General features: G+C 46.8%; 1 protein-coding gene across 3 annotated transcripts in view; it reads left to right on the plus strand.

Moving 5' to 3' along the window:
• The window catches only part of KLHL29 (kelch like family member 29), a 319,053-nt gene that overhangs the window by 47,168 nt on the left and 244,162 nt on the right, over positions 1 to 27,723 (plus strand). Inside the window, exon 1 of one of the 3 annotated variants that reach the window (XM_037812593.1) lies at positions 25,996 to 26,097. The exons of the other annotated variants lie outside the window; for them this stretch is intronic. The gene's annotated coding sequence lies outside the window, so the exon portion shown is untranslated. Of the gene's footprint in view, positions 1 to 25,995; positions 26,098 to 27,723 lie in introns of those variants that run through there. 3 annotated transcript variants of the gene reach the window in all.

Genomic DNA, 27,723 nt, shown 5'->3' on the forward strand with positions numbered 1-27,723 from the left:
CCACTCTTGGGACATTTGCAATGAAGGATATGCACCAAGCCTAAATAAGAGTCTCCAAATCAGAATGTAACTGGGTGCCCTCGGTTTCCCAGAATCTGCCTACGCTGAGTGCCCTGATACCAGCTGGTTTGCGGACTTAGGTATCTAAGAATAACAAGCTTTTACATGTGTTCCCTATGGCAGGCACTGTTCTGAGTACTTAATATGGATTATCTAATCAGACCCTTGCAGTGACTCTTTGAAGCAGACATCTATATCCCCTTACAGAAGAGGAAACTGAGGCCCACAGAGACTGGGTGTATCCAATAGGGTTCAGATGCAGGAGACAAAAACCTCTCTGTTTGAAGCAGGAGGAGATGAATAAAGAGGGGTAGGAGTTTCCAAAATTATTAGAAAGGACCAGACAAGCAAGACGTGGGCTTGGCCTGCAGGAAGGACTCCCGGAGAATACTGCAAAACGGGACTGACGGGGCTGCTACTTCCACGGTTGGGAAGGTTGGGAATCCGGACTCCACTGTGGGAAAGGCCGAGCTCAGGGACCCCTACCTTAGATGCCATCCAGGTGCCAGGGGGTCCCTGCAACTGTTGGCTTCAGAGTGGCATTGCTTCTGCTACGCTGATCTGTACCCTGCTTTTCAACATGCCCAGAAAGCTGGTGACAGGCCTCCTTGCATCTGCATGCCGGGAGAAGAGCAGAAGCTGCAGGATATGGCGGGATACAGCCTTCATCTCACTTCCTTGGCCTCTCAGGCCATACACAAGCATGTCCACGTCTAGAACCCGGGAGGGGCAAAGGAGTCTGGGAAACGCCAGTTCAGCTTTCTCGGCTTTGAGATACAGGACAGCGCATCAGGAGGGTCAAATGGATGTTGAGTGAATCATTGCACAGTCCCACACAGTAACTTCCCAAAGATTACTCAGGAAGTGGTGGAGGCAGCGTTTGAAGCCAAGCTGGCTGGCTCCAGAGTGTAAGCTCTGTAGACTCTGTGAGCTCGTCCTGGGGCTGGCTGCCCCCCCCACCCCTTGACATGTCTCCCCCATGCTCTTTTCCTTCTGCAGGTCTGTCGCTGGTTCAGATGTCTGTATGGTACGAGGCCTCTATGGCTAGATTCTGTCTCCTTTGGGGGCTGGCAGTGATGATTTCTGTCGACCGTGTACCACTGGGTGTGACGGTTACTATGGACACAGCAACAGTGCACAACAAGGCTCCCCAAAAGTCAGCAGCAACACAATAAACATCTCTTATTGCCCACGAGTCCATAGGTTGGCTGGATCTTCTGGTCTCAGTGGGGGCCACTCATGTGCCTGTGGTCAGGTGCAGGTCAGATCAGTGACTCTGCTTATCTTGGCCAGATATTTTCACGTGCTTGGCACCAGCTGTCTGATCTCTGCCCGGGAGGCTGTTCCCTCATCCTCCAGCAAACTGGCCAGTATGCTCTGGCTAAGCCAGTGCAGAGAAGTGAGCACAGAAGTAGAAACACACCTGTACTTTTCCAAAGCAATCCATGGTCAAGGCCGGTGTTGTAGGAGAGAGGGCATTACAAAATTACAGGAAGCGAGAGGCTGTGTGTTGGCACCATCGTCATAAGCATTCAGCCTCCCCGGGTGAGCTCAGGCACAGTGGCGAGCTTCTGTAAACAAGACTGTCCTCGCCTGCAAAACAGCCATGCTCTCTGTCCTGTCTGCCCGCTAGAGACGATCAGGGTTGTGCATAAACCAAATCATCTTTCATTTCGGCTGGTTCAGTTCTGACATTCGAGCCGTTGCTTCGTGGCTGACTCGGGGACGCTGCCCTTAACTCCCCAGGCCCCTGCTTGACGGAGCCGCTTTTCGGCTAAGACAGGCCTTTTGACGTCTGCTCACTTGCCAATTGAAAAGCCCATGTCTGCACCGTGACAAATACTAGGGAAAACAGTTCTACAATTCAGACACCAGTGGGCAGAACATGAAGCGAGTTTATCATGAAGCAAGCGCCAGCCTTGCCATCATGCTTTCATTTCACTTCTCGGTGACACAGAACGTGACTCTCCCAAGATTTCTGGGGCCACGTGTCCACTCCACCCAGGCAAGACCTGCTGCCGCCGGGTGGGGATGGTTCACCCGGCTTTGCAGGATCATGTGAAGGGTCAGGTTGTTTTTCCACAGTTTAGATTTCAGTGGGCAGATCTTGGGTTTTCTTAATTCAAATTTAATAACCTAATGTGCTGTGAGGACAGAAAGGGAGGCCCAGGGCCACTCGGCAGCCGGGACCCGGTGTGCCCCTTCTCTCCAGCACATGGGGGGCTGCAGGGAGGCTCAGGCTGAGGGTCCAGTTGGCAGCTCTGATACTGGACGAGGTGAAGAAAATGAGCATGCCCTCCCATGTTTTCATTTGGCTCCATTTCCCTTTGAAGTTGAGCTGAGTCACCTCTCCAGGCCCCCAGTAGAAGCAGAGTTAGAAAGTCTTGTTTTGCTGCTCAGCCTGCTTTTTTAAGTAAAATTATTAAAGCTTAGCCTCTGAAGGCAGCTGACTAGGTTTGAATCCTGCCTTCCCAGCCTACTGGCTGTGTGGGGTTGGGCGAAGGGCTTAACCTCTCTGTGCCTCAGTTGCCCCACCTTAAAATGGGGTCAGTTCTAGGGCTCACCTTCCCAGGTGGGTCAGTCCGTGGAAGGGCCTGGGGTCGTCGAGACTTGGTAACCCACCGGAGCCTCCCAGAAGGCCTTCCCAGCTCTAGTTGTCTGGGACACCCTGCTGCTCAGTTTCATTCCTTCAGCCAACATTTATTGCAGCTTGCAGGGCTGTCTTGTGTAGGCTGCACAGGTAGCTCTTCATGTGCCGTGCAAATTCTCATCCATCTGAAGCATCTCGTGCAACCTACCCCTGTCCCCAGGCAGGCTTCTGGCCCTTCTGTGGGCTTTGAGGTGCTGCCTTTAAGGGAGTCAGAGATTTTGTTGCACCCCCATCCCTCACCCCCCGAAAACATTTATACCCATAGCCCAGCCCGTGGGCTGGTCTCGGTGGCAGCGAGTTCCCCTGTGAGTGTCCACCTGTGTCCTCCAGGTGAGGGCAGAAGGGGTTTGGACCCTGGCAAGTTAACCCAGTTTTCTCCTCAGGCTTTCTTAAGTCAGTGGGAAGAGAAGGGATTGGCGCAGACACAGAGAGCTGGCCCACTCTTGGGTAAGACATTGAGAAAAACAGTATCAGTCCTTGAAGTCGTTCTGGGAATGTCGCCGGGAGGGTGACTGCCCGTGGGCCCCAACCGCCGGGCACCCTGTGTACCCTCAGTGCTTTCGCTCTCGAGGTGGGAGAGGGGCAAGTGCAGTCACAGCCCTCGTGGAGAGGGACCACTGCCCTGTTCTTTAATTTGTAGGATTATCTCTTGACGTACAGTAGTAACACATTGACATGGATATTAACTATAAAAATGATACAAACACATTTAGAAAGGTCAAAGAATAAGGTAAAGGAAAATATATCCCTTATCCCTGACGTGCTTCCTGAGTTTCTCTGGAGAGCTCGTCTTTCCACCTCCAGGCAGGCTGGAATTTTAGGAGAAGGAGGGCCCGACCCCAAGCATCAGAGCTGCAGTGCTCTGAAACCACTCACTTTATACTGGGCCTGGGGTTTCATTGTGCATTTTTATTTGTCTTTCATGTCTGAAATTCTCTCCCCTGAGAGAGTGTAAACATCTAAAGAACAAGAACCGTGCTGTCTTGTTTTATAGTCGTGCATATTTCTTAAAAAATAAGTAAAAGTAAATTTTTAACAATGCCCTTATCTATGCCGACATGTTCTCTTACCAACTTGAGGCTCTGAAAATCACAAACCCGCCCCTGCCCCTCCTGTCCGCCGTCAGCCGTGATCATATCCCGACCGTGGCCCGGGAATCCCGTCAGGAGAATGGCAGGGTGTGTCCTCAGGCCTGGAACTCCCTGCCCTGGACACGAGTGGAAAATGCAGCCATGGCCGGCAGGGCTGGGAGGCAGGGTTTCTCTGGAGCTGAATTCGGGGCGTTTTTTTTTTTTTGCTTCTGGTACATCTCTCATACGGAGACTTTTCTGAAACACTTGAAAACAGAAGTGTGGGGTCTAGCACTTTCCTCCCTGCTTGTGAGATTCTGGGGAAGAACCCACTGTTTATTCTCAGCCTTTGCTTCATTTCGGGCTCTTAGGATGGAAGAGGAAGCAATTGTGCAGTAACCAAGGCCTGGCCCGGCCTGAGACGGGACAGTAATAAACAGTAAAAGTGGCTGATGTTACAAAACACTTATTATGTGCCAGGCCCTGTTGGAAACATAAGTCCGTTATTATCTCATCTCATCCTTACAGAACCTGCGAAGGGGGAGATGACAGTTTAGCCCATTTGCAGTAGGAAAACTGGGGCACAGGAAAGAAACGTAACCTCAAAGTCCCTCTACTAGCAATGGAACCAGGATTTGAACCCACACCACGTTCACAGGACAAGCCAAAATGACAGTGTCATTCTCCCAAGCGCAGGCCCCCTGTTTGGAACAGGCTTCTTGGTGCACAAAGCCCATGGCTCCATTGTCTCGCCAGATGCTCCCAAGCATCCCATGCTCGGTGGGGAGGATGTCACCGCAGCCCCCAGCACACAGGCTGTAGGTCTAAGCTCTGCCGCACGAGCGCTGTGCATTTGCTACCTTCCTTTCTTTCTTTCTTTCTCTCTTTCTTCCTTTCCTTCTTTCTTTCTTACTAATATTTTTTTATTAGAGAAATTGTAGTTTTTCAGTAAAGTCATGCAAAAAATACAGTTTCCATATACTTGCATTAATCTATCCAGTGAATTAATGTTGGAACCTTTATCACAATTGATGAAAGAACGTTGTAATTGCATTATTAACTATAGTCCATAGTTTGCACTAGCACTCACTGTTCGTGTTCTACAGTCCTGTATTTTTTCCACTTTTATTTTTATTTTATTTTTCATTTATTTTAGAAGTGTATATACAATGTATATATTTTAACCATATCATATATATTTGAACCACATTCAAATAATATGCAGTTCACCGGTGTCAGTCACAGTCACAGTGTTGTGGTCCCATCACCACCATCCATTACCAGAACATTTCCAACACTCCAAACAGAAATTCTGTACCAATTAAGCAGTTAGCTCTCAATCGCTACCCCAACCCTAGCCCCTGGGAACCCGTATTCTAGACTCTGTGAATTTGCTTATTCTATTTCATATCAGTGAGATCATACAATATTTGTCCTTTTGGGTCTGCTTGTTTCACGCAACGTAACGTCTTCAAGGTTCATCCATGTTGTCACATGAATCAGAACTACATTCCTTTTTCTGGCTGAATAATATTCCATTATATGTACTACCACATTTTGTTTATCCATTCATAAGAGGACACTTGCTTCTGTTTTTGACAATTGTGAATAATACCACTGTGAACATCGATGTGCAAATATCTGTTTGATTCCTTGCTTTCTGTTCTTTTGGGCATATACCTAGAAGTGGGATTGCTGGGTCACATGGTGATTCCACACTTAACCTTAGGAACCACCAAACTCTCTTCCACAGCGACTGCACATTCTGCATACCCACCAGCAGTGAATGAGTGTTCCTATTTCTCCACATTCTCTCCAACACTAATAATTTTCTGTTTTTTTAAATAGGAGGCATTTTAATGACCTGTGAAATGGTTTCTCATCATAGTTTGATTTGCATTTCCATAATGGCTAATGAGGTTGAGCATCTTTTCATGTGCTTTTTGGCAATTTTATATTCTTTTTTGGAAAATGTGTCTGTTCAAGTCTTTCGCCCATTATATTTCTGTTGCTGAATTATATGTTTTTTTTAATATATTTTGGATGTTAAACACTTATCAGATATGTGGTTTCCACATATTTTCTTCCATTCTCTAGGTTGTCTTTTGACTTTCATGATGAAGTCCTTTGAGGCACAAAAGTTTTTTTTTAATTTTGATGGAGTCCCATGTATCCATTTTTTCTTTTTTGTTCGTACTTCTGGTCTAAAGTCTGAGAAACCATTGCTTAACTCAAGGTCCTGAAGATGCTTCCCTATGTTTTATTCTAAGAGCTTTATATTTTGGTTCTTATATTAGGTATCTAATCCATTTTGAGTTAATTTTTGTATGTGTTGTGCGGTAAGGGGCCACATTCATTTTTGCATATGGATATCCAGTTTTCCCAGTACCATTTGTTGAAGAGACTATTCTTGCCCTGTTGAGTGTTACATTGTACCCTGGTCAAAAATCAATTGACCATAGATGTGAAGGTCTGTGTCTGCATTCTCAGTATGATTCTGTTGTTTTTTGTGTCTGTCCTTGTGCCAGTGCCACACTGTTTTGATTACTGTAGCTTTGCAATACATTTTAAAATTAAAGTGAAGTGTCAGTCAGAAGGAGAGACACCTAAAGAGTTGTCAACCCCAACTCCAATACAGATGTCAGGGTCTCCAGCAAAATCACAACACAAGGTAATGCTGGAAAGGCATTTTACTCACCTAGAGAAGAGACAGAGGAAGGCCAGCTTCCCTAGTGGGCGTTGATTCTCCGTAGCCAGCAGGTCTCAATCCGTAGCTGATGCACAGAGATATTCTACACACGGCACCTCTCTCTTGGGTTTGGTAACCATAGTGGAGGAACCCCTATATACCCACCTGGGTATGAACTGGACGGCAAAAAGTATGGCCACCAGAATCAGACTGTCTCCTGTGAATATTTCCATATGCCCAGGACTATAGGGGAAGGAGTGTACCAGCAGTCCCTGTGTCCACCCAGGGATTGTGTTTTATTCCAACAGGCTGACACACCTGGTCCTAAGCACAGCATGTATTTGTGGATCCTGGGGAAAGGCAGCAGGCCATGCTAGGACTGCCCCACCAGTGAGTCCTCCAACTTTTTTCTAATTTTTCTAGATGGCTTTGGCTATTCAGGACCCCTTACCTTTCCAAATAAATTCAAAAATTGGCCTTGCCATTTCTGCAAAGAAGGCTCTTGGAATTTTGATTGGGATTGTATTGAATCTGTAGATCACTTAGGGTAGAATTGACATTTTAAGAATGTTTAGTCTTCCAATCCATGAACACAGAATGTCCTTGCATTTATTTAGGTCTTTCAGCAATGTTTTGTAGTCTTCCATGTACTTTATGTTCTTGCTTCAATTTATTCCTAGATATCTGATTCTTTTAGTAGCTTTTGTAAATGAAATTTTTTCCTTGATTTCCTCTTCAGATTGTTCATTACTGGTGTACGGAAACTGCTGATTTTTGCATGTTGCTCTTGTACCCAACCACTTTGCTGAATTTGTTTATTAGCTCCAAGAGCTTCATTGTGGATTTTTCAGAGTTTTCTATATATAGGATCATGTCATCTGCAGATAGGAAAGTTTTACTCCTTCCTTCCCAGTTTGGATGTCTTTTATTTTTTTTTCTTTTCCTTGCCTAATTGCTCTGGCTAGCACTTTCAGTACCATGTTGAATAACCATGGTGACGGTAGCCATCCTTGTCTTGTGTCTGATCTTACAGGAAAAACTTTCATTCTTTCACCATTGAGTATGATGTTGGCTGTGGGTTTTTCATATATGTGCTTTATCACGTTATCGAAGTTTCCTTCTATTCCTAGCTTTTTAAGTGTTTTTATCCAGAAGGGATGCTGGATTTTGTCAGATGCTTTATCTGCATCATTTGAGATGATAAGGGTTTTTTTCCCTTCATTCAATTAATGTGTGTTCTATTACCTTAACTGATTTTCTCATGTTGAACCACCCTGCATACCTGGGATAAATCACACTTTATCATGGAGTAAAATTCTTTTAATGTACTGTTGGATTCTGTTTTCTAGTATTTTGTTGAATATTTTTGCATCTATAATGGATATTAGCCTGTAATTTTCTTTTCTTGTGGTATTTTTATCTGGCTTTGGTACGAAGATGATGTTGGCCTCATAGAATGAGTTAGGTAGTGTTCCCTACTGTGTAGTTTTTTGGAAGAATTCAAGCAGGATCGGTGTCAATTCTTGGAATGTTTGGTAAAATTCAACAGTAAAGCCATCTGGTCCTGGGTTTTTTTTGACGCAAAATTTTTAATGACTGATTCAATCTCTCTGCTTGTTATTGGTCTGTTCTTCTTGAGTCAGTGTGGGTAGTTAGCATGTTTCTAGAAATTTGTCCACTTCATCTAGGTTATCTAATTTGTTGCTGTATCGTTGTTCACAGCATCCTCTTATAGCCCTTTTTATTTCTCCAGGATCAGTAGTAATGTACCCCCCCCTTTTTCATTTCTGATGTTAGTTATTTGTATTGTCTCCCTTTGTTTCTTTGTCAGTCTAGCTAAAGGTCCGTCAATTTTACTGATCTTTTGGAAGAACAAACTTTGGGTTTCATTGATTCTCTCTGTTGGTTATTATTATTATTATATTACTATTAATATTAGAGAAGTTGTATGTCTACAGTAAAATCATGCATAACATACAGAGGTCCCATATACCACCCTATTATTAATACCTTGCATCAGTGTGGTGCATTTGTTACAACTCGTAAAAGAACATTTTTTATAATTGTACCATTAAATATACTCCCTTTTTTGCAATAGTGTTCACTTTTTGTGGTGTTCAGCCTTAGTTTTTTAAATTATTTATTCTGATAACATATATGCAACCTAAAACTTCCCCTTTGTTTATTCTCTATTTCATTTATCTGCACACTAATCTTTGTTATTTCCTTCCTTCTCGCTTTGGATTGAGTTTGCTCTTCTTTTTTCCAGATTCTCCAATTATAAGGCTAGGTCTCTGAGTTGAGAGCTTTCTTATTTTTTAATAAACATTTAGAGCTATAAATTTCTCTCTCAGCACTGCCTTTGCTGCAGCCCATAGGTTTTGGCTTGTTGTGTTTTCATTTTCATCTCCCTCAATTTCCCCTGTGATTTCTTCTTCAACCCATTTGTTGTTTAGGAGTGTGTTGTTTAATTTCCACATATTTGTGAATTTTCCACTTCTCCCTCTGTTATTGATATCTGGCTTTTCGCATTGTGGTTGGAGAAGATACGTTCTATGATTTCAATATTTTTGCATTTATTGAAACTTGTTTTGTTGACCTAACGTAAGCTCTATCCTGGAGAATGATGCATGTCCACTAGAGAAGAATGTGTATTCTCTTGCTGTTGGGTGAAGTGATCTATTCTAGTCTCTAGTTAATTTATAATATTGTTCCAATCTTCTATTTCCTTACTGATCTTCTGTCTAGATATTCAATCCATTATTGAAAATGGTGTATTGCAAGCCTCCTACTATTAATGTAGAACCATCCTTTTCTCCTTTTAGGTCTATCAATTTTTGATTCACATATACTGGGGCTTTGCCTTTAGGTGTATATATATTTATAAATGTTGTGTCTTCTTGTTGGGTTGTTACCTTTATCAGTGTATAGTGGCCTTCTTTGTTCCTCATAAAAGCTTTTGACTTTTAAGTCTACGTTGTCTGATATTAGTTTAACTACCCCAGCTCTCTTTTGGTTACTATTTGCATGGTATAGTTTTTCCATCCTTTCACTTTCAACCTACTTTTATCTTTGAATTTAGGGTGGGTCTCTTGGATTACAGCATATAGTTGGGCCATGCTTTTTCAGTCCATTCTGCCAATCTCTGTCTTTTGACTGGATAGTTTAATCCATTTACATTTAAAGTAGCTGTTGATAAGGTAGGACTTTCTTCTGCCATTTTTCTATTTGGTCCTTGTAAGCTGTATACCTTTTTTTCCCCTTAATTTTTCCATTAATGCCTACTTTCATATTTATTTTATTTTTTGCAGTGTGCTATTTTGAGTCCCTTCTCATTTTTTTTTGGATATGTTTTTCCCATATTTTCTTTGTGGTTTCCATTGTGCTAAAATTTAACATCCTAAATCTATAATAATCATATTTGATTTGATACCAACTTAACTTCACTATCATACATATAACTGTTCCTGTAATTCTTTGTCTCCTTACCTTTTAGTTGTACTTGTTACAAGTTATGTATGTGTATATTATATGTCCCAAAGCATAGATTTGTCATTTCTTTTTTATGCATTTCATTTTGGAGCCTGTAAGAAGTAAAAGGTGGTGTACCTTTACTGGAGGTCTTATTTCTTTACACCACTTCAATCCACTGTCCTTTCATTTCAATCTGAAGAATTCCCTTTAGCATTGCTTGTAGGACAGTTGTATTCATGACAAAATCCTTTAGCTTTTGTTTATCTGGGAATATCTTAATCTCTATTCCATTTCAGAAAGCTGGTCTCAACTGATACAGAATTCTTGGTTGGCAGTTGTTTTATTTCAGCTCTTTAAATATTTCATCTCACTGCCTTCTTGCTTCTGTGGTTTCTGATGAGAAATTGGCACTTAATTTTATTGAGACTCCCTTGTACACATCCCTTGCTTTTCTCTTGCAGCTTTCAAACTCTCTCCTGGTCCTTGGCTTTGTAAAGTTTTATTACTATGTATCTAGGCATGGTCCCCTTTGAGTTTATTCTGTTTGGGTTTTGTTTGGCTTCTTGAATGTGCATATTCATGTCTTTCATTAAACCCAGGAAGTTTTTTTTGCCAGTATTTCTTTGGCTATTTCTTCTGCCCCTTTCTCTCCTTCTCCTCCTTCTGGGGCTCCTATAAGGCATCTATTGTATGCTTGATGGTGTCCCACAGTCCTCTTAGGCTCTCTTTGCTTTTTTAAATTCTTATTTCTTTCTACTTCTCAGACTGAACATTTCAGTTGTCTTGTCTTCAGGTTCATTTGTTCTTTCTTCTGCCATCTCTTCCAATCTCCTATTGAAACCCTCTGGGGAAATTTTCATTTCATTTATTGTGGTCTTCAAGTCCACTATTTCTGTTTGGTTCCTTTTTAAAATTTTTGTTTCTTTACTGAGATTCTCACATTGTTCATTTATTGTTTTCTTGATATCTTTTAGTTCTTTCTCTGTGTTTTCCTTTATCTCCTTGAGTGTATTAAGGATCATTTTTCTTGAAGTCTGTGTCCAATATGTCTAAAGTCTGGTTTCCTTCATTAATGGTTTCTGGGGTTTTATCTTGTTCCTTTGTATGGGCCACCATTTCCTGTATATTTTAATATGTTTAAGTATTAACTCTGAGATTTAGTCCCTGAACTGTCTGTTCTTAGGCTTTTATTCAGCTGGTAATATGACAGATATACTTGGCTGCTAGGCGCTAACCTAAACAACCAAGCCAATATGACACACACACACACACACAGACACCTTTCAGTGTCTTTGCAAATTGGTTCTGCATTGGCTGGTGCTCTCCTTCAGAGTTTAGCCCTCCAATCAAGAGGATCAGCGTGATGTGAAAGTGAATTTGGGGGTCTTCTCTGCTTTTTCTGAGCTTATGTCTTGTCCTGTACTGGAATCCCCCCTCTACTCCATATGAAATAGACTTTATCCGCCTCCCTGGTGCTTTATTGTGTGACTTAAAGCAGGTAATCCTTTGCTCCTTTGACTTAATTGTTTCTTACATACTGCTTTAGCTGTCCACGAGCTACCTCTCCCTGCATAGCTAAAGTTCTGGGAGGCCAAGTTTGACAAGCGTTCCCTGGTTCAGTCTTGGAACAGGGCTAGGGGCTGTCAAAGGGAGTGCAGGCTGGCTCCACACTGCACTGGGAAGGAAGTAGGGAAGGGGCCAGTTAGGGTGCCAGGGGCTTCTCCTGCATTTTCTTGAGTCGGCACTCGCCCAGTTACTGCAACCCTTTAACTGGGATTTGAAGAAGATGGGTCTGCCAGTTTTTGCTAGTTGTTCAAAAATTCTGTGGGGTACAGTACCCTGGAGCATCTTAAGCTGCCGTCTTTATTGATTGGAAGCCCCTTTTGCCTCTTTTTTAAACATTGAAAGTTAAGGGAAAGATCTTATTAAATCTTCACTACAGTCCCATGGGGTTCAGGCAGTACTATCCCAGGAAAGTCATCCTGGGAGGTGCTGTGTAAGCAAATAGGTTTAGGGCATAGCATCCCCCTCTCAGAGCTTTATGAAACATGTTTTTTGAGCCAGTTGTTTTCCATATTTGATCCAGCAAGGAGGTCTGTGACTATGAATGGAAAAAAATTGTCCTATTTTCCAAGTGAAATTTAGCATTTCTTGCAATTTATGGATGCAGATAGCAAACTGCAGTAGAATTAGCTGTCCCTGTGACTTTGTTACCAGTAGGAATCCCAGATATTTTCCTACTCATTACTGGCATCTCAAAATATCATTGACACTCCTCACTAGTTTGAAATTATGGTAGTTTTAGAATGCCATTTGCTTTTATTACTTAATGCATTAATAAAGATGTTCATTTATTACTATTTAAACACTTTGTTTTTTAATATTTTGATAACTATACTTAAGTATAATCTGTTTCCTTTGACATTCTTTGTGCTTTATTTTATGTATTTGAAAGTATTATTCTGAAGAGGGGTCCACAGGCTTCCGCAGCACTAACCGCCACTAACCGTCCCTGGAAAGCACTTTGGGGGCTGCTCTAGGAGAATCTGAAATGGGGGATGCAGTGGGGAGCCTTGCTGGGAGTGGAGGATGGACCTGCCCCCTGGAGCCCGAGCCCCCATGGCCCCAGCAGCCTTGGGAGGCCTCTCCCAGCTCCCCCTCTCTGGGCACCGTAAGAAATGGAAACCAGCACCCCTGACTCATGGTGAAGGCGCTGCTTCATTTAAGCCAAGGAAACGATTTATTGCTGGCATGTTTTTGGTTTCAGGCATGGCCTTGAAAAGGTCAGCTTATGTGAATATTTAGAAAAAGCAAGATCGTAAAATAAGAAGCACTTGGTATATAGGTTTTTTCCTTTGAAAAAGAACATGCAGGCTCACTGGTAGCTTAAAATTGACCAACTCCAGGACTTTTTATTTGACGGGCATTTACTTCTCAGAAAGGAAGTTGTTTGGGAGCTGCATTGGGGAAGTTTTATGTTACCATGATTCTTCCATGTTTGAAACCAGGAAAGTGAGCCGGATGGGTGGCCTGCAGGGTCACTGTCTCATGCTAGTTAAAGAGGGGCAGGTTAGGAGAGCCTGTCTTCTAGAAGAGCTCCTCGGGGCCTGACTGTTCGGGGTTTGTTTTAGCTGATGGCTCCTGTTTTCCTTAGGGACTTCTAATCCTTGAGTCATCTTTTGACATACAAGTCTGATTGGGTCCTTCCTCCTCTAGAATGCTTACTGGCTCCCCTTGGGAGAGGAAAAAGTCCCAAATCCTTAATCCTACACCTTCATGCTCTGCCCATAGGCTTTCTTATTAGCCTCCCTGTCAGCCTCTCCCTCCCCCTTAGCTTCTCCCTCCCTCTCAGCCTCTCCCTCCCCCTCAGCCTCTCCCTCCCCCCCAGCTTCTCCCTCCCCCTCAGCCTCTCCCTCCCCCTCAGCCTCTCCCTCCCTCTCAGCTTCTCCCTCCCTCTCAGCTTCTCCCTTCCCCTCAGCCTCTCCCTCCCCCTCAGCCTCTCCCTCCCCCTCAACTTCTCCCTCCCCCTCAGCATCTCCCTCCCATCTCAGCTTCTCCCTCCCCCTCAGCATCTCCCTCCCATCTCAGCCTCTCCCTCCCCTCAGCCTCTCCCTCCCCCTCAGCCTCTCCCTCCCCGTCAGCATCTCCCTCCTGTCTCAGCCTCTCCCTCCCCCTCAGCATCTCCCTCCCATCTCAGCATCTCCCTCCCCCTCAGCTTCGCCCTCCCCCTCAGCCTCTCCCTCCCCCAGCTTCTCCCTCCCCTCAGCCTCTCCCTCCCCCTCAGTATCTCCCTCCCATCTCAGCCTCTCCCTCACCCTCAGCTTCTCCCTCCCCTCAGCCTCTCCCTCACCCTCAGCTTCTCCCTCCCTGTCCACTGCTCCCTCTCTCCTCTCCTGTCCATGCTTATTGTCCTGGAAGCTTCCTGGATTACACTGTAGGATGTGCTTGGTAAAACAGTAAACTAGTATGTTTATTCTTTTATTTCATATATTGTTTTTAAAAAGAACTTTATTTTCGTTCTAGTGGGATGGATTTTATTTAAATCAGACCCAGATAGCTTTGATGTTTTGTATAACCTTGATATAAATTCCCTACAAAATCCTGGTTTTATTTTTTAAAAAGATGCAGATTATACATTTTAAAGCAGTGATTTACTCTGCTTTTTCTGTTTCCTTTTATAATCATATCAGAAAACTGAATAATGATTTAGGGATTTCATTTGCACACTCTGTCGTGCTCCTTTGAATGAATGCTTCTTCTGTGATTTTTGCTGTCCCTTTCCTCTTGCATTTTTCAGTCTTCCTCTTTGCCTGGGTCTCTTCCACAGTGAATATGTTCCTTTTAATTTTTTTCCTTGCAACAAATATTTGCCAGTGCCCACTGCCCATCAGTTGCTCTGCCAGGTGCCTGGCGTGCTGTGTGGACTGAAGCATCCACCCCCCATTCCTTCAAGCCTTGCCCCTAAAGAGAGCTAAGGGCTTCGTGCTAAGCTTGACAACTTGCAGATGAATGAGAGGGCGGCCACGTTTATTTTTTTGCACATCCACACGCTGTGTTTGGTCAGCTTGCAGTCTCTGGAGACGAACTTACTGTGAGTAGAATCAGCCCATTGTCCGATGCCTTCTGGAGGTGCCTCCTCCTGGGGCTGGCTTCGTTTGATAGAGTTGTTTTCTTTAGTCTCTCGTGTGATCAGTAACCAAGTTGGGGCTCACCCGTAAAATTGGACCACTTTTATAGTCCGTGGCCTTTCTGTGGTTGGCTTATAAAGCTCTGTCAAAAGGTTAACTAAATACATATTTTACAAACACTATGTACCGTGATTCTGAGTTACATGTCAGGTCTAAAGTGATATTTTGCAACTTTAACCTGTTTTAACTAAAAATTGTAGTTTTGCTTGGTTGTTGGTCGGCTTATCCTTACTGTTAGGATCATCATTGATTTAGCTGTCTGTTCTTAGTGAGGGCCTTTGTTAAAACTAATAAATAAAAGGAAACCCAGTTCATGTAAGATGTTTGTTATCGTGAATTTTGTCCGCCTTTCTGCTTGAGAGCTTGCTCGGGGGGCGGACAGGTTTGCATTTGGCTGGTGAAGAGAAGCGTCAGTGGAGGGAGGGTCTTCTGATTTCCTAAATCCTGCCATGATGCGGCAGAGCACACGTGTCCATTGCATTAACCACCCACCGCATTTTTCAAAGGTTTCCTGTCCTCGCAGGAGCTTGCCTTCTCCCTGTTTTCGCAGATGCAGAAGCCAAGGCACAGAAGATACCAGGTCCCAGGTCCTTGGTGCAGAGGCCAGTAGGGGGTTGGGGCCGGGACCCCAATGCAGTCCCTGGGGTGGCTGAGCGCTCCTGGAGCTGGGCCAGGGGCTCCCACAGGGACCTGAGAAGATACGGTCCGGAGAGGACCTTCTGGAATCCTTGTGGCAGGGACTTGGGCTCTGCCTCCGGAATGTTCATTCTCTTTTCCATGAGTTTTAACAAAACATCCAAGGCTTAAATGTGAAACTCTCTAGTAAAGCACGTGACGCATCCGTCTGGCACCCACGAGCAATGAGCGGAAACACTGGCCCGCGCCAGCTCGGCGGGCTTCTGGCTATCTGTGCCTGGGTGTCGGCGCTCGCGTTGCGTTTTCTGTTCCTGCCACATTGAACGGTTCAGCCTGCATGCAGCTTTATTGCTAGTTTGGGAATTTTCTACAACTTACTTATGCATGTTTAGTTCCCCCCAGGAACACAAAGTGGGGTGATTTCATCTCAACTTTAAAGGTTTCCCAGGATGGAGGCACAAGAGGAACCCTGAGTCGGGTCCAGTACCCCCAGGGCACCCAGGCTGGTTTACAATGTGCTGACGGGGCCTGGCTGTGAGGAGCAGGGAGGAGGGTCAGCCGGGGCATCCACAGAAGCAGCAGGCCGGGCTGAGGCTGGCGGGGGCCAGGCCACTGCTGCCCTGTCTCTGGTGTCAGCTCCCTGCGGCCCTGAGCCCCTCCCGATGGCCCAGTCTGTGCCATCCTGACCCAGGAGTTGGAGCAGGAAGGGTGAGGACAGAGACAGAAGAAGACAAAGCGGGTTCTGCCCTGAGGGAGAGCAGACCGATGGGCAGCAGAGGGACTCCCTCGTGCAAACGCAGTGACCGGTACCCGATGGTGTTGGGTCCAGGGCTGAGCCCACGTGGGCTCTGAACAGGGCCTGTGCATGTCTTTGTGGGCCGATGTGGCCGAGGAGACACTTTTCTAATGGAAGATGGTGGGACTGGGCTGTGGGGACCTGGAGGCTTTCATTAGCGGCAGCCCCAGCTGATCCAGTCTCTCCTCCTGCTCCTGTGGCTTTAGGGGTTTGTATGTGCTTCTGTGGCCCTTCCCTCCCAGGACCCCCACCTTGTGGTCAGACTTCTTTGGACCCACAGAGCCCCCCGAGTGTTCTCTGCGTGGGGTGGCTCTGGAATTCCCTCGTCTTCCATTGGGGCTGCCACGAGGGTTGTGACGGTGTCCAGGATGGCTAAAATGGAATTCTCGGGCACCGAAGCTCAAGAGCAAGGTCAGAGGAAAGGCCCCTGCTTGTTTAGAGTGACCTGTTGGCCGTGAATCCCAAGAAAAGTCAAGGATCTCTGCTTCTGGGAAGGAAAGTGAGGGCCTGTACCCAAGAACTGCTCCCATGGGCCAGTGCGGTCTTCACAGGGCCCCTTTAAGTTACTCATCAGGGTACCCCACTGGGTGCTCCTTTATTCCTCCACTCACTTGGTTGTTATCTTACTGAATCCATCTGCCTGCTTTCCACTAGGCATGATGTGGCCCTGCAGCAGGGCCTGCAAAGCCTTTTGGTGTAAAGGGCCAGATAGTAAATATTTTAGGCTTTGAGGGCCTCATCATCTCTGTCGCAACTACTCAGCTCTGCCATTGTAGCACAAAAGCAGGCACAGACGATACATAAACAGATGGAGGCAACTGTGCTTTACCTACAGAAATGGGCATCGGGCTGGATTTGGCTCTTGGCTGTTGCTGACCCCTATTCTAGAGACTCAGAGGTAAAAAAAGAATGGGCATAGCCTCTGCCCATATGGCTCTTACACGCTAGGCGAGGAAGATAGAAATTAATCACATAATCACAGGCATAAATTATCATTCTGATCTCTGGTGCTTGAAGAAGAGGTACATCCTCATAGCTCTACAAAGGACAGAGGGCCTCTGGTCTAGTCGGAGTCAAGGAAGGCTTCCCGGGAGAGGTGATGTTTGAGCTGAGACAGGAATCAGAGTTAACCAGGGGAAGAAAAGAGACGGAACTTGGAAAGGCCCTATTGCAGGAGTACAGAACATTCCGGCAACTGAATTGTGGCCGGTGTGGATGACCCGGGCGGAGGACAGGGAAAGTGTGTGCAATGAGGCAGGAGATGGGTGCTGGGCTCTAGTCTTCACCCTGAGACTAATGGGCAGGCTTAAAGCTGGGGACAAACAGGACCAGATTTGCATTTTGAGAAATCTCTCTGGCTGCTATGAGAACAGATAGGGGAAGGGCAAGAGAAGATTTTGGGGGACTCACGTTAAAGAACTGTTGCAAGAGGGGAAGGTGACAATGGAGGGCAGAGAAGTAGATGGAGATAAGAGATCTTTCAGAGGTGGTGGTGCTGGGTTGGGTATGGAGGAGGAGAGCCCGTCAGGATGGCTCCGAGGTGCCAGGCTTGTACAATTAGATGGTTAGTGGTACTGTCTACTGGGACAGGAAACACTGGGAAAGTTCATGTTTCTTTGGTTTTGTTTGGGTCCAAGGGAGGGGCATGATAGGTTTGAGTTGCCTTTGAAAGATCAAATTAGAGGTGTCAGCTAAGCAGGTGAGATACTAATATGAGTTCAGAAGAAAGGTAGGGACTGGGGACAATATAGTTTGGGGGTTCTCAGCCTATAGAGGGTCACTGAAGCCTTGTGCATGGATTAGATCATCATTAATAGAGAAGGGCCTGGGAAATATCCTCAAGGAGCTCTGATATTTTAATCGCCAGGGAGAGGAGGAGGAACCTGCAAAATCAAACAAGAAAACAGCAAGAGAAGTAGGAATAAAAATAGGAGAATGTTGTGTTATGGGTGCCAAGGGAAGCAAGGGTTCAAGCAAGGCTTGCGTTCTGCCTGTGCACACAGGTGCCCTGGCTCTGGAAGCTGATGCCCAGTGGCCATTCTGACTGGTCAGTGTATCCACTGTGATTGGTAGGTGCCCAATCTGGGTGCCAGTTGTTAAATGTCGTGAGGGTCATCCCTGGTTTCAAGGAAGGAGCATCAGTCAGTGTAGAGGCCTCCTGGAAGAGCAAACAAGATGCAGACTGGAAACTGTCCATTAGATTTAGCAGCATGTTCCTTGATGACCTTGCAGAAGACCTCTGGACGGCGTGTGCTAGGCAGAGGAGTAGACGGGAGGTGAGGAAGGAGACAGCAGGCCCAGGTTACCCTTTCATTGGTGTCACTAGGGTGCAAAAGAGATCAGTAGAACAAGTAGAGTGGGGAAGATGAAAGGGGATGAGGGGTTCAGTCGATTGTCCTTTAAGATGTTGAAATGGTGAGAGATACTTATTTATTTTCAGTGCACCTACCATGTGTGTATTCATTCATTTAGCCCACTCTTTCTGTATCTCATTTATTGATTCATTGTTTGATCCAACATGCCTCATCTCATCCTTGAATGGGATCCTTCACTATGTTATGAGTGCTAAATTAATTTTATTTTATTTAAGTCTTTCCTTTTTCAATAAGCATTTATTGGGTACTGACTGTTTACCAAATATCGTACCAGAGCTCAGTGATATAGAAATAAATAAATTAAAGCCTCTGTTTTAAAGTGCAGTGGTTCTCACCCAGGATGATGATGTCCCTTCCCTTCCAGGGGACATTTGTCAATGTCTGGACGCATTTTTGATTGTCAAGACTTGGGGGAGAGGGGTGCTACTGGCATCTAATGGTTAGAGACCAGGAATGCTGCTGCTTAACAATCAGCCATGCACAGGCCAGCCCCCCACAACAAAGACTAATGTGTTCCAAATGACAACACAGCTGAGATTGAGAAACCCTGGCCCATGTATCCTCAGTCCAGGGTGAAAAGTGCCATGATAGATGTGTATTTGGACATGCACAGTGGAGCTGGCCTAGCAGAAGATAAAGAAAACACATGACAGGCATGAGTGACAGTGGTGGTTCGGAGCTGTATGTGCCCCAGAAAGCATGTTCTTAACCTAATCCATTCCTGTGAGTGTGAACCCATTGGAAGGAGGACTTCAGTTAAGATGTGGCCCACCTCTATCAGGATGGGTCTTAATCTTGTTACTGGAGTCCTTTATGAGCAGAATGAAATTCAGAGAGAGAGAGAGAGAAAGCCACCAAGGGAGCAGCCAGAAGCTGAAGATCAATGCAACCCAAAAGAGAAGGGAGAGACCAGGTGATGCCACCATGTGCCTTCCCATATGACAAGCTCAGGACCAAGGATCACCAGCAGCCAGCCCCGGAAAACCACAGTCTTTGAGGAAAAAGCATCACCTTGACGATGCCTTGATTTGAACTTTTTCCTACCCTCAAAACCATGAGTGAGTAAATACCCATTGTTTGACCCATTTCATGATTTTTGCTTGAACAGCCCAGGAAATTAAAACAGCAACAGAAGTGGAGAAGGCAGGAGGTGTGAGAGAGCCGTTCTCACCACGCACCGTGGCCGGTAAGGGCGGAGGCTGTCGGAGGAGGGCAGCACCCATCTATGCCAGGCCAGGCTTCTTGGAATTTGTCATCTCTTTAAATGTATAATTAGATGGTTAGTGGTACTATCTACTGGGACAGGAAACACTGGGGAAAACCACAAAAGAATTCCAAAGGAGAGGAAATCAGATTTGTGTCTTAAGAAGATGTTCTAGTGACAGACAAGCTCAAACAATAACCATTAACATTTATTGAGAACGTACTACTTGCCAGGCACTTTTCTGAGTACTTTATTGCATTAGATCATTTAATCTCACAACAACCCTATGGTGAGAGTGCTCTTGTTACCCTTATTGTACAGGAGAAGAAGTGAGGCAGCTTGCCCAATGTCATGTGATTAATAAATGACAGAACCAGGACTTGATGCCAGAGCCAAGCCTCCTAACCAAGTATGAGATGACATGTGGCTCTTTCTGTCCATCCCTTTGGGGTCTGGGCTCTGCAACCAGATTTGAGCATCTGCAGGATCTCAAGTCATAATTTACACATTTCACCTCTCCCTGCACCTGCTCCAAAAATCCTTTGCAGCTGGGCTTGAGGAGTGTGCCGGTTTGGATGTATTATATCCCCCAAAATGCCATGTTCTTTGATGCAGTCTTGTGGGGGCAGATGTATTATATTGTTTAGGTTGGAATCTTTGGATTAGGTTGTTTCCATGGAAATGTGACCCACCCAACTGTGGGTAATACCTTTGATTGGATTGTTTCCATGGAGGTGTGGCCCCACCCATTCAGCGTGGGTCTTGATTTAATCATTGGAGTCCTATGTAAGAGCTCAGACAGAAGGAGCTCACTGGAGCAGCTTAGAGAGACATTTTGGTGACGGCCATTGAAAGCAGACTTTTGCTGACACTTTACTCTGGAGAAGCTAAGAGAGGACAAAACGCCCCAAGTGCAACATTTTGAAGAACACACACGAGCTGAGAGAGGAGCTGGACCCAGGATCAGCAGATGCCAGCCATGTGCCTTCCCAGCTAAGGTACACTTGTGTTGATGCCTTAATTGGGACATTTTCATGGCCTTCAGACTAAATTTGTAACCAAATAAACCCCCTTTATAAAAGCCAATCCATTTCTGATATTTTGCATAATGGAAGCATTAGCAAACAGGAACAGGGAGTGTAGCCTTGAAATAGCCAGTTTAATTCTTCCTGCTCAGGAGTGGTCATGGAGCAGTTTCACTTTTTAGCACTTTTTGAATGAAATGCCCCATCCCAAGGGAAATACTTGAGAGAAGTGTGCTTATGAGAAATCAGATTCACTATTTGCTGCCTGAGATCTTTTGTTGGGCCCAGGAGCCCCGGGCGACCCCATTCCTGGTAAGACGGCCCATCTTCTCCCAACGCACTCTTTCTCCTTTATCTTTTCTGGGGGAAGAAGAGGTAAATTTGCATGACTAATAAAACTTGAAGTTGTCTCGGGGCCCAAAGCTGCAGCCTTACTAGCAAATGCAGATCCTGCTTTCCAGGGTTTAAATTGCAGTTCTTCTCCTCCATGAGGACGCCCTGCTCGGGGGTGTCACAGCCCTTCACCTAGGCGCGGCGTGGAGGGGCACAGGCCGAGGGGCCCCCTCAGCGAGAGACCGGGGCTCCTGGTGGAAGGGCCACTGAGCCGGCCAAGAGGAGAGAACAGATTTGCCTTGTGTCTCCGCTGCTCGGGGAGCCCGGGGTGATGGACAGAGGTGGGACGGGAAGGATGACAACCGCCTGGCGAACTTCAGCAGCGCACCCCTCATTGGGAGAGAAGAGGGGAGACACACTTCAATATTTATGTAGGCTTTTAAATAAACATTTCTTATGTTTTGAGCCATGGCCAGTATCCAGCAGGGAGAACCCCGACAAGGAGGGGGCAGACGCTGAGGACCACCAGATGGTTATGATAACATGCCACATGCAGGTTCTAGAGGGTGGTTTGTCTCCTGTGGTTTCACAACCCCAAATTAGACCCATCTGTCAGGTGGAGCCCTGCGCCGAGGCCGCCGTCACATGGGGAGTGGGTGGGAGAAGCCATGTCCTGACTTCTACCTTTCACTCCTTCCTATGATGGCTCCCAGATAGGTCAGAGAATTCTCTGGGCCCCCGTTTCCTCCCTTGCAAATGGAGGGGTTGTTGGACTACAGGTCCTCTGGGTTAGGGTCCCTACCAGCTTCTCCTTATGATTAAATTGGGCATCTGCTGGAAGTGCTAAAAAAAAAAAAAACCCTTATTTTGTGCCCAAATATAAGGCAATTCCCCTACTTTCCCAAAGAAAATATCTCCAAAAAAAATGGCCAAACTGAATATAAGATTTTTTTGGAATAAAGATGAAACAAAAAATTGTTTGCTTATAATATTTGATTAATGATTTCGGTTACACATATCTAAAAATGTTAATTTCACAATATTGCTTTTTCCACATATATCTCATGAATCATTATTCAAACTTGTCATGCACTGCTTCCACTCATGGATTTTTTCATCAGGAGAGCTGCTTTTTTGAGTCCTCTGACAGTTTTCCGGAGCTCATGATCCTCGCATCCATCCAAGTTTCTGAGCAACAGCTCTTTTTGAATCCACGGATTAGGCCTTCCCTGAACATTTTATCCCAAGCCACACGTCCCCATGCCTAACACATCAGGAGTGGGTTTTTTTGTCATTTGCCTTAAAGGTGGATGGATAGTCACAACCTTTTGCCACAGCTAAGCATTTGTTAGGTTGCTTTTTGAAGTGACCTTTAAAAAGTCTTGTTTACAACAGCATCCGAAGACTGAAATTGTGAAGTTATAATCCCAGGAATAATTACTATGTAATAAGAGTCTTGGTTGCTGTGATATTGAGTATATTGAATATAAGGCAACAGCCTTTTTTCTGAGAGATAATTGGAGTGGGGGAAGATGGCCATCTAACTGGATATAAACAAACAATATCTAATGTACGGAATTCTCCTTTAAAACCCATCAGCTCATTACACTGCACATAGGAGTGTTTCTTTTCGGGCCGTTGGGTGGGCCGTGTTGGGTGATCCGGGGCAGAGGCCTCTGATGGAGCCAGAAGGTGGAGAATGGGCCTGGGTCTGCTGGACCCCACAGGACCTCCGGCCACCCCCTTTCCCCACTTTCCAAACACCAGGAACTGGTGGGTCTCTTCCACCCCCTTCCCACCCACCTGCTGCTGGGCTTTGGTGCAGTTTAATGAGCATCGGGTCATTTGGAAACATGCACCGTGCTCCACAAGAGGAAATAGTCATATAATCAGAAGTGATTCCATTCCAGCACTTCAGCACTATGGCTGTACTATTAATGCCCATTATCACCGTATTACATGGACTGTGTTTAATCAAGGTGCCTGGCCTGAAAAATGTGTATTCTCTCTATCTCGACCACACTGTGGGTTGTGCTGTTAGTGTTTTAATTTTTTTTCACGTAATTGGAACCTGCTACTTCATACTTTGAAAGGTAATATAGCAGGTGAAGCCCCAAGAGGTCGAGCCTGTGCTTCCATCAGGGAAATAATGCACTTTCCATGCAAAATGATTATCATATTATTCTGCGATTACATGGGGAATGGGGTGGGGTCGTTTGTTTTTGTTAGGCCTTTGAGAGCGACGAATTGAATTCCATCCAAGTAATTAGAGGTTATGGGTCTCCAGCACAGTGTGTTTGCACTTGTGGGAGGCTCCTTTCCCCGGCATCCTCCCCAGCCCAGAGTTCCCCCCATCTCCCCAGGCCGGAAGTTGTCTGGCAGCCATCCGGCAATGACACATGGGAGCTGGAGGGAAACATTCCAGCCTCCCTGCCCCTCAGGTGAGACAGCTCCGAGGCATGTCCCATCCTGACTCCAGGAGCTCCCCAGCTGGCTCGACCCCAGGGCCTGCGGTAGGAACCCCCTCACTTAACGCAGTCAGTCTTGGCTTTCTTTGCTTACTTGTCTCACTTCCCCATCTGCCTACCTGGGCTTTCTGGAATCCCCTCACACATAAATCCCTTGCCTCGAACCCTAATCCAGGTTCTGATTGAGAAGAGAGGCACCCCTGGCTCCCGGCTCTCCGCCTCCCCTTTCTGCAGGCACCCAGGGGCCTGCTGTCCCTCCAGGCCCCTCTGGATGCTTCTATCCTATAACCTGTTCGGTGGTGGATGCTTGGCAATGCCCAGAAGTCTCTGTGTTTTGAGACAGCCTCATTCTGAGAAGTGAAAATTTTTTGGGCGATTGGAAAGGTAATTACTTCTCTCCTCTCTTCTCTTTATTATTATTTCTCCATTCAAATAAGACAAGATGGCTTAATCCACGTTATATTTAAAATGTCCCTAATCAATGCCCACATTCTGAACGTGTGTCTATGCGCTCTGAAATAATTGACATATAATTTTAACAGATTCATCAACAGCTGCCCTTCTTCGTCTAAACAGGCTGCTCACAGACAAACCCCTGAATCTGCCCCCCTGTTATTTTTCCTTCATGGCTGCTGCGTATCCGACAGGTAGCAGACGACCCCATTATAGACACATCTGTCACCGTGTCTCCCGTGGGGACGAGCAAACTTGAGGTTTCCCGCTGTGGCAAGCAGTGTGTGGCTCCCTCTGCCTTCAAAGGGAAAGAGCCCAGAGAACAGGGCAGCCTGACAGGGGCTGAAGCTGTCGTTCCGGAAACATCCAGGTGCTGATGAGAGCCCTGCTCCAACAGAGGCTGTCGGCGTCCCCGGGGGTTCCCGGCCCGGAAAGTGGGGAGCCGGCACCTGCTGACCTTTCCCGTCACCTCCTGCCTCTGTCCAAGCGAGAGTGCCTGGCCCACCCTCAGGGCAGGCTGGAAGTGGGGCGATGGACTCCTCCCAAGAGCCCCTCAGCCAGTGCGAGGTGGGAGGTGGTGAATAAGGTCCCCCCACTTCCTCAACCCTTGGCAGAACAACTGACAGCTGGCCCACCACCTCTCCACAGCCCCTCAGAGGCTCCCCGGCTGGCTGGAGCCCAGCTGCCCACAGCAGTGACCCTGTCCTCTCTCATATCCCTCGTGGTGCTTCCCTAGATCAGCTCCCAAAGAAAGCACTTGCACCGAAGACTTTGTTCCAGTCTCCTCTTTGGGGGAACCCAAGCTAAGACACCATCTCTGGGTCAGCTTCCAGAGGCGTAGCCCTGACCGCCCAGAGCCCTCCCTCCGCTGGCCCCTTCTGGCCCCTGTGCATCGTTGACTGAGCCCTCACGTCTGCAGCCCGTGACGTCCTGTCTTTCTGCATGTGGGTGGGAGCTGGGCTTGGTGCCCACTCTGCCGTCCTCCAGCCGACTCGGGTATTGGTCTGAGATGCGATGATTCTCCCTCCAGGTCTTCGATTTAGAGTGGCCGATGGGGTCACTCGACAATGTCCGGTGTACATGCTTTCAAACAAAAAAGTACAGAAACCCCTCTTCCAAAGATTCCTGTGGGCAACTGATGGATTATTTGCACCATTTCCGTCCCCTGGGGTAATTACAAGGCAAGCACACTGCATTCCAAAGGAAAAATGTTCTCGAGATGTGGTCATCATGGCCATGTGGGTTTGTGACAGAGAGAACCACGTCAACTTCTAAATTTTCTCAATGGAGTGAGATGTGTGCAATGTGTAATAAAATATAAATAAGCCTTTAAGAAGCATCTATGTGTTTCTTTTTATCAACCTTTCGATGCATTAAAGCCAACTACAATTTTATATGAATTCTAGATGGTAGGGAGTATTTTTATTTGTGACTTCGTTGCTAAATGTTTCATAAAAAGCTGAAGAGGAAAAAAACGACACAGTCCCACATATAAAAGACGCAGCAGATGGCTAAATGTGACCGTGGGAGAGAAGCAGGGACTGGAGTGGGTTCAGAATGGAGGTATTTCCCTCTTGGGGATGGCCAAAGGGTGCTGGGGCCTGGAAATCCCTGTATGAGGTGCCTGTTTATTAGCCACGTACTTCCTTGGAGTTTTAATATTCATAAGATTATATAGGTATCTTTGTCATGGTGTTTTTTTTTTTTTATCTTTTAAATGTGCATATAGATGACTATGTATTATTAATAGATGTCTTTGGATTTAGAAACACCGAGCTTGAAAACGAATGCAGCAAGGACTATTGGATGCATTACTTGCTGTAGGAGAGAGGGGAAGAGGGGATTTCTGCAGGAAGGAAGTCTGGGTTGTGATAAGTGAGCAAATCTTTCCAAGGGACTTTCCTGGAATCTCTTGAGTCACATCAAATTGTAGGAGGATGACTGGGGGAAAGGAAAGGCAACGGCTGGGAGTTAGGGACCCCGGGTTCTCGTCCTTACCCTCCTGGCCCCGCTGGGTGGCCTTGGTGGGCTCCGTGCTGTCTCGCGTCTTTGGTCTCCTTGCCTGTGTCCGGACGTCCGGCCATCCCAGGCCAGGGCTCCACAGTCTGTCCATCTGTCCCGATGCTCTGGGCTCTGGCCTGACTCCCCGGCTGCTGGATTCATTTGCGGAAGTGCGGTGAGTTTGGCGCGTGGTGGTTCGTGTTTTCTCCAGTGGAGCACGAAGCCTCGGTGAGATCTAGCCACTTGCCTGCACACGTTGGTAGAAATCAGGAAAACGGAATTAGCTTCTAATTCTATTTTCAGCTCATAAGGCTGTTTCTACATTGGCCAAGAAAAGCAGAATACTTACAGAAATTTCTGGTAATGACTGCTTTCTGCCTGGGTACAGAGAAACATGCCTGTCTGTAGTTTATTTTTAAGTGGATAACTCATCGTATCTGGGTAAAAAACACTGTGCTCTCCAAAGGCTTTTCCTTCATAATTTTTGTTTCCTTTGAGAGTGTAGAAACTGCCTCAGATTCATTCAAAGAAAAGAGTGCTTTCCTGGGTGGGAAGCCACGCCTCACCAGCCCACGGGGGCCGGGAGAGAGTTCCAGCTGCGTCCTGGGGGCCTGGGTGCAGGGGAGAGCTGGGCTATGGGTGCAAAAGCCACCTTCAGCTCTCAGGCCTGGGTTTGGGGTTCCCAGTCACTGCGGGGAATGTGAGAGGTGGGCGCGGGGAGCTGATGGAGGCAGAAGCCGTCCTCTGGGAGGAAAGTCAGGGAGGCGGCTGCAGGGAGCAGTGTGGCGTGCGCCCAGGATTCCCACACGCAGGGGCACCCCACCCGTTCACCCGCCTCCCAGGGCGGCCTCCCCTGTCCACTGATCCCCTGAGCGGTCACTTCTCTGGGGGACAGTGGCGAGAAGCTCCATCTGCTGGGGCTCCCCATCCTCCCTGTGTCCTGCAGGCATTCAGGGACCGCCTTTCTGGGGTGCAGTTGGCAGGCAGTGCACCAGCGAGGCGTGCAGCCACCCTCGCGCGCCCCGGGCTGTGCTGTGTGCCTTTCTTCCGTGAAAACAACTCACTTAGAACAGCCACAGGTGTTCAGTAACATCATCCCCATTTTACCAACGACGAGACTGAGGCCAGAGTGTGGTGTGTGGGGGGCCGCTGTGGTCACACGGCCCGTGGATGGAGGAGCTGTGGTTGAGACTCACTGCACTCCTGAGCCTGGCTCTGAACAGGCCGTGCCAGAGACCAGGGCGTGAGGGCTCCGCGGAGCCCTGGTGGACTGGGCAGTCCCATGAGCGAGGCGACAGGACGCAGGTGGAGAGGGGTCCCGGAGCTCTCTGCATCTCCATCAGGGGACCACAAACTCCCCCACTCTGGAGCCCCCCTTGCTTTGCCCTGTGCAGCCACCTTTTGCCCATCACTTCTCTTTAAAGCTGTCAAGAGGCCAAGGCCCAGAGGAGTGGGGGTCCCCGAGGGTCCCTGAGCGTTAGCAGGCCTGGGCTCCCCCCCCCACACACACACTCTCCAACCTGCTGACAGATTCAGCTCTGGTCCAAATGGGGGGCTCTTGGTATTTCTCATGGGTCAGCTGCTTGACGGCTGCTTGAGGTACAGGGCAAGGGCTCCCCAGAAGAAGTGGGGCCAGGAGTTCCCGGGGCTGTCACCGGGGAAGAGGCAGGCATTGGAGAAGAAACTGTAAAGGAGGAGGAGAAGGCAGTACGACTTCTCTCCCGGCCCTGTGTGTGGAGTCTGGGCTTGAGGTGGACTCGGAGGTGGCCCCGTGGGGCTGGGGTGAGCCTGTCCCCAGTCA

The sequence above is a fragment of the Choloepus didactylus genome, chromosome 20 (assembly GCF_015220235.1).
Source record: "Choloepus didactylus isolate mChoDid1 chromosome 20, mChoDid1.pri, whole genome shotgun sequence".
Classification (NCBI taxonomy): domain Eukaryota; kingdom Metazoa; phylum Chordata; class Mammalia; order Pilosa; family Megalonychidae; genus Choloepus; species Choloepus didactylus.